Here is a 6,000-nt window from a genome sequence, read left to right as displayed (position 1 = left end):
ATATGAAGGGTGACCAAGACTTATTCACCTTAATTCACCTTCACCTTTATTTTGAGAATCCACATTGAATGTCCATATTTTTTCTGTTTCTTTATGAAGAGTGAGGGGTATAAGTAGAGACCAAGGGCCTAGATTGGAGATAGAGACTTGAGAAATTCACCCTGTTATGAATACATATAAATATTCAGAGTTTGTAGTTTTCACTGTCCTCAGAGGATCTTAAAATACATTTTATGGAAACCTATAGTTGGCCTAGAAAGAGGATCTTACTGCACTTGATCTTAGCCAAAAGGCCGAGAAGCAATAGAAGATCTTACTGAAGATGTGTGGGCTTCTAGTCAGTTACCTGGGCTATCTAGTTGTTCCGGGCTTTCCACTCTCATAAGTCAATACTAATCAGTCCATGTGTAAGAGACATATAACAACCCCATTTTGTCTGAATACTTTCATACCACAACAAACCTGTTCTACCCTATACCCCTTTATGAATGATAATTTAATCTACTAGGAGCAGCCAAACCTTAGCAACATCAAACCAATTAAGAGTAGGAGGAACTAAAGACCCTTTGGGCTTCAGTGGACTTGTTGGTTCTGGACTCTGGGAGGACAGATCCAGCCAGTGCTTGAGAGGCACAACAGAAAGGACTCAGGTTTGTCCTCTGGAAATAACTCACATCAGATGGTTTTACAAAGGAACTTTCCTTTGCAGCTGTCAGTTCCTATGGTTGAGTTCCCCCAGGATCTTTCTTCATCTTCAGATTTTTACTGTTCCAAAGATGTGTGGAAATCATCTTCCTGGGACATCATGTGCCCAAGTCCTACAAGGAAGTAGAGGAGAAAATTGGAAAGCCTATGGTGTGGAACATGATTACACCTGCTTAATAGTACCAAGGACAAGTTCTACCCCTGGCTTTCTGGCCTTCCATGCGGATGCTATTGAGCAGCGGATTACAGAGGCAGACTTTCTAAACTATGTAAAACTTGCCTTTAGATGGGTTAAGGAACTGTGGTACTCCTGAGAATCATTTGTATTTTTTAAAACCACACTTGAGGTATGGATTTCAAACTGCTGTAATGAATGATGATTAAAATATTATCTCTCTTACTAAATATTTACTAAATTATTAAATCAAATAATTGCTTTGACTTTGTACTGCCATTGTTAAGTGTGTAAAGTGTCACCTCACATTCAAGGTGACATTGCTTGTTGCTACTTGTTTCCTCTCTTCCCCTCACTTCTCAAGTTTTCCCCCCACCCTTCTTTCTACCCTTCTTTTCTCTCTGTCAGGATACAGAAATTGCACCACTTTAATTTTTACTCCACATTTAGAAAAGTCTCCCCTTGATAATGAATTCTTACGGTACCTTGGCCATGCGCCCTCACACATTTTTCAGTAAGGCCAATTCATGAAATGAATGATTATATTTGGTTTACTTGCCTGTAGGCACATAAATCTGAAACACTCTTTTGAATACATCTTTACCAATTAGCATAGGAGCATAAAGACGCACATGTTACAACATTATGATTATTTTAGCATTCATAGTAGCTGTTGTCTGAATGAAAGCAAATCTTTGAAGGAGTCACTCTAAAGGATTGCCAAACATCCAACTGTATCAAAGAGGCTGGAGCAACTGCTATATACGTTATATAGATCTTCAGTTTAAGACCCCTATCTTAGTGTCACTTCTTATTTCTGGGTTAAAATACCCTGATAGAAGCTCCTTAAGGGAGGAAGTATTTACTTTGGATTACAGTTACAGAGGGCATGCAGTCCATCATTTCTGGGAAGGCATAGTGACAGAAGCATGAGGTCAAGCCATCATATTGCCTTGCCTCTGGAAACAGAATGAGCAAGGAGCATGGCCAGGCTGTATACTGCTGTATACGAGCAACTGCTGAAGACAGTCCTACTCTTCCTAGCCTTCTAACTCTTCTTTTTTCCTGAGATCTCCTCAAGTTCTTGGATTTCAATTTGCTCAGTATAGTGCCAGTAAAACAATCCTCTTAGGATAATCCAGTAGAACCACTTGGTAACTTTCACTTTCCACAGTTGTACTGTGGTTTGGGCTTTCAGAGGATCCAGGAACTTGCAGATGAATATCCGTGTCAAGTGCTAAGTGTAACTCCAAGAAATGTATGCAGTGCCCTCCTGACTTCCAGTCAGTGGGTCTGGCTCAAGATCGCTTGGCATTTTCTCAAATGACTGAAAATCACTTTCACAGAAGCCTCCTTGACCATGTGCCTTCATCCTGACAGAAGAAAAAAATACTTAATTGAATGTAGGAACTCAAAGAAGAAAGTATCTCACAGAACACATGTTGGGCCACCTCTTATAAGGAGGAGACCTAAAGGGAAGCATAAAGCAGGGTGGTTTCTATTTCCAGTCAAGGTAGTAGTAGTATTTGAGACAATAACTTTCATTCCATAGATGGACGTTAAGTATGCATATTTTCTCCATGTAGAACAGAAGAGTTATCAGTTACAATTCAGGAGGAAATTTCTCTTATGAAGATCATTCCAGTTGACCCCAAGTATCATATGCAGAATATGGTGCCTGGGAGAAAAGCTAGTGATGGAGAGAACATGAACTCCCACTGGCTCTGCCACCTTTAGGTCAACCCCAGCCTCCTGGTTTTATTTGTACCATGGAAGTGATAATTCTGTGTTGACTTACAAGGTTGGGATTAAACAAGGTAAGACACTGAAAGCATTCACCCAGCCCTTAGCAAATACTACATAGAATACAGCAGGGATTAATACCTCCAGATGGTTGTTTCCTTGTGGGTTTTCTCCACAACCTGGTTTTCTTTTACCTTAATAACTGTAATATTTCATATCTATTAGGAAGAATGGATAACAAAGAGAGTAAACCTAGCTTTTATTTTCTTCTCATGAAATAAGCTTGTCACTAAAAAATATTCTCATGACACAAATTGTAAATGCATCACACGAAAGTTTGTTATTAATGGTCACCTAAAGAGAAAGGTCAAAGGATTCAGGATAGGGTATGCTATTGTCTTCTGTGATCTAATAGGTTTAATGTGGTAATACTCATTGTTAGAGATAACATAATTACAAAAATCTCCACTGCAAAGGATTCTGTTTCCTAGAGAGTAGTACCCTGTCTTAGCAACCAGAAGATATAGATCTTCAGTTTAAGACCCCTATCTTAGTGTCACTTCTTATTTCTGGGTTAAAATACCCTGAGAGAAGCTCCTTAAGGGAGGCAGTATTTACTTTGGATTACAGTTACAGAGGGCATGCAGTCCATCATTTCTGGGAAGGCATAGTGACAGAAACATGAGGCCAAGCCATCATATTGCCTCGCCTCTGGAAACAGAGAGAATAAGCAAGGAGCATGGCCAGGCTAACTACTTCAAAGCCTTCCCTCCCTCCCCGTAGTGACTCACTTCCTCCAGCAAGGCTCCACCTCCTAAAGTTTCCACCATTTTCCCAAATAGCATCACTGGATGAAGAACAAATGCTCAAACACAGGAGCCTGTGGGGGACATTCTTTGTTCAAACCATGGCACCTCACAAATACATGTCACCTGTCAAACTGAGAATGATAAGACACGAATAGTGTTAACTAATAACACCATTACCTGCTTGTTTCCAGTTTCTAACATTTGGGCTGAGTCAAGTCAGTACAGACAGACAAACAGTGCTGCCAAATGGAGCATAACCACACATCAAAGTCCTTGCCTCTGGAATTCCAATCGCACTTTTCTTTGTAGCTCTTCTTTTAACAAGTCCTTATCTTAGACTGTATCATGGGTGAGCCATGATGCTACACAAAAATACGTTGGTTATTTTGCTGATCAGAATACTAGTATTTGTTGATAACAACATAATAAGGGTAGGACATTGGTAATTTGAGTTCCCGCTATAAAAATACGATAATTTTTTTCTATTAGTTTTCCCCAATTTTATTTACTTTTCAAAATGATTTCCTTATTTTTATTTTATGTGCATTGGTGTGCTGTCTGCTTGTATTGTGTATCATGGTGCTCGATCCCCTAGAACTGGGGTAGCAGAAAGTTGTGAGATACCATGTTGATGCTGGGTATTGAACCCAGGCTCTTTGGAAAAGCAGCCAGTGCTATTAACCACTGAGCCACCTCTCCAGCCCATGACATAGTTTTTAAAGCTTATTTTTCTTCTTTACTTTAGACTTCAGAAGGAAGTAACTTTTCTTATTGATATTGTACTTTGGGCTTTGGAGTTAGGATAGTTACATAAAAATTAGGATTCAAGATTAGTGAATCTCTGATTTTCAAGCAGCACAAATTGAGCCTAGTGAATCCTTAAAAATCTACGGGCTAGAAGGCTATAATGTGTTACATTGAGACAGCAAAATACAAATGATCTTTGACAAGTCTTGGTAGACTAGCTATGTTTGATTTTTAATTGGGGTGGGGAGGTGATAATATACATTCAATAGAATACACAAGTCTGGCCTTAGAAAAATACTGTCTCATGATAATGGTCAAGATGTAGCAACCTGAAGTCAGTCAGGCCATCATAGCAACAGAGGATGCTCAGGGCACTGTGTTCAGTTAACCCAAGAACTACAGAACACTTCCTTATAAAACTGCCTTTGTCTCAGCTGGTAATGCTCATCTGTTAGCTAATGTAAATTCCAAACACACATTAGAAAGGTCAGCCTATAATACATTTTATAGTTTAGGCATATTTTGGTAATATGATTAATTTGGGAACTTTTCCTTATATTTTCATTTTATAACAGATTTGTCAAGATAAAACCACCTCCTAAGTTGAGGAGCCTCTATGATATTTTGTGAAGGAATGGCAATGTGTCATTAATAACGTCTAAATAAGAAGGTGTAATACCTTCAAGGAAATCATGCTTCTCTATGTGAAATATGCAGATTCATTTTACTTCTAGAAGGTTAACCTCATTCTCATTCCAAGACCCCATATGACAGTAGGAAGAGCCCCAGTAAGCACCTAAAACTGGCTGATTGACAGCTACTTATTTATATTTGAAAAAAAAGAAGCAAACATATTTTCTTAAATTATGTAAGAAGTTTTTTAAAAGATACCTCTAAAATGTTGAGACTTTTTAAAACGACAAATCAACTGTGTTTCGTAAGCTTCTGAACACCCTTGCTCTTTGCTTCCTTTGTTTCGTTTTGCTTTGGTCTTGGTTGGTTGGTTTGTTTTTTTTTAATTCTGCTTTGCTTGTTCTTCCTCTCATATATGTGGATTAATCCATGGCTTCCGCTATGAGGGAGACAGCTTCCTGGTGCTTTATGCATGTAGGCAGTGAAGAAAATATATCATGGCAGTGAGCCTTTTAATACAACCTTCACTTTCTGTTTCTTTATTTGATGCTGAGAAATGACGGGATTAACCCCCATGTTTTGTCTTGGCTCTGTTTCTAATTTGAGGTAAAAGACTTCTTAAGTGGCTATAAAACCAAGGCATAGTACCAACACAAAACATTTTGAGGGGCACAGGAAGTTTTTAAAATGACCTTTGGTCCTGGTTGCCTCTGACAGTTCCTCAGGAATCAATTTAATCGCAGAAGGGATGTTTACAAGACGATGCAGTGTACATGCCTGCGTGTATGCTGTTGTAGGTTGTTTTTCTAGGTTAGAGCTGAAAAGAGGTCAAGTACCTTGTGCTTGTTCCTGTTGTTTTGTGTTTACTCTGGATCCTTGCAAAATCTTTTCCAAGGGATCAGCAAGATTCCTAGACAGAGAAGATTCTGAGCCTGAATGTTTTTATGAGAATATTGGAAAGCTTTTGCTTGAAGATTTTTTTTTATACTTGAACTAAACAAAGCCCCAAATATCAGCCTACTACAGCTTTAACTGAACAAGGAGCCAGCATTTCAGAGATAGAGAGTTGCCAGGTAAATTTTCAGCATTATAGCAAGGATAACTTGATATGTTACTGTAATTGAGATCTGAAACAGATTGGATAATTAAAATCCTGAGAAGATGACTGTGGGTGACTTGGGAAGACCA

The sequence above is a fragment of the Mus caroli genome, unplaced genomic scaffold (assembly GCF_978045245.1).
Source record: "Mus caroli unplaced genomic scaffold, Mus_caroli_1 scaffold_13, whole genome shotgun sequence".
NCBI classification, from domain to species: Eukaryota; Metazoa; Chordata; class Mammalia; order Rodentia; family Muridae; genus Mus; species Mus caroli.
The sequence above is the reverse complement of the archived record's forward strand: the minus strand, read 5'-3'. Positions refer to the sequence as shown.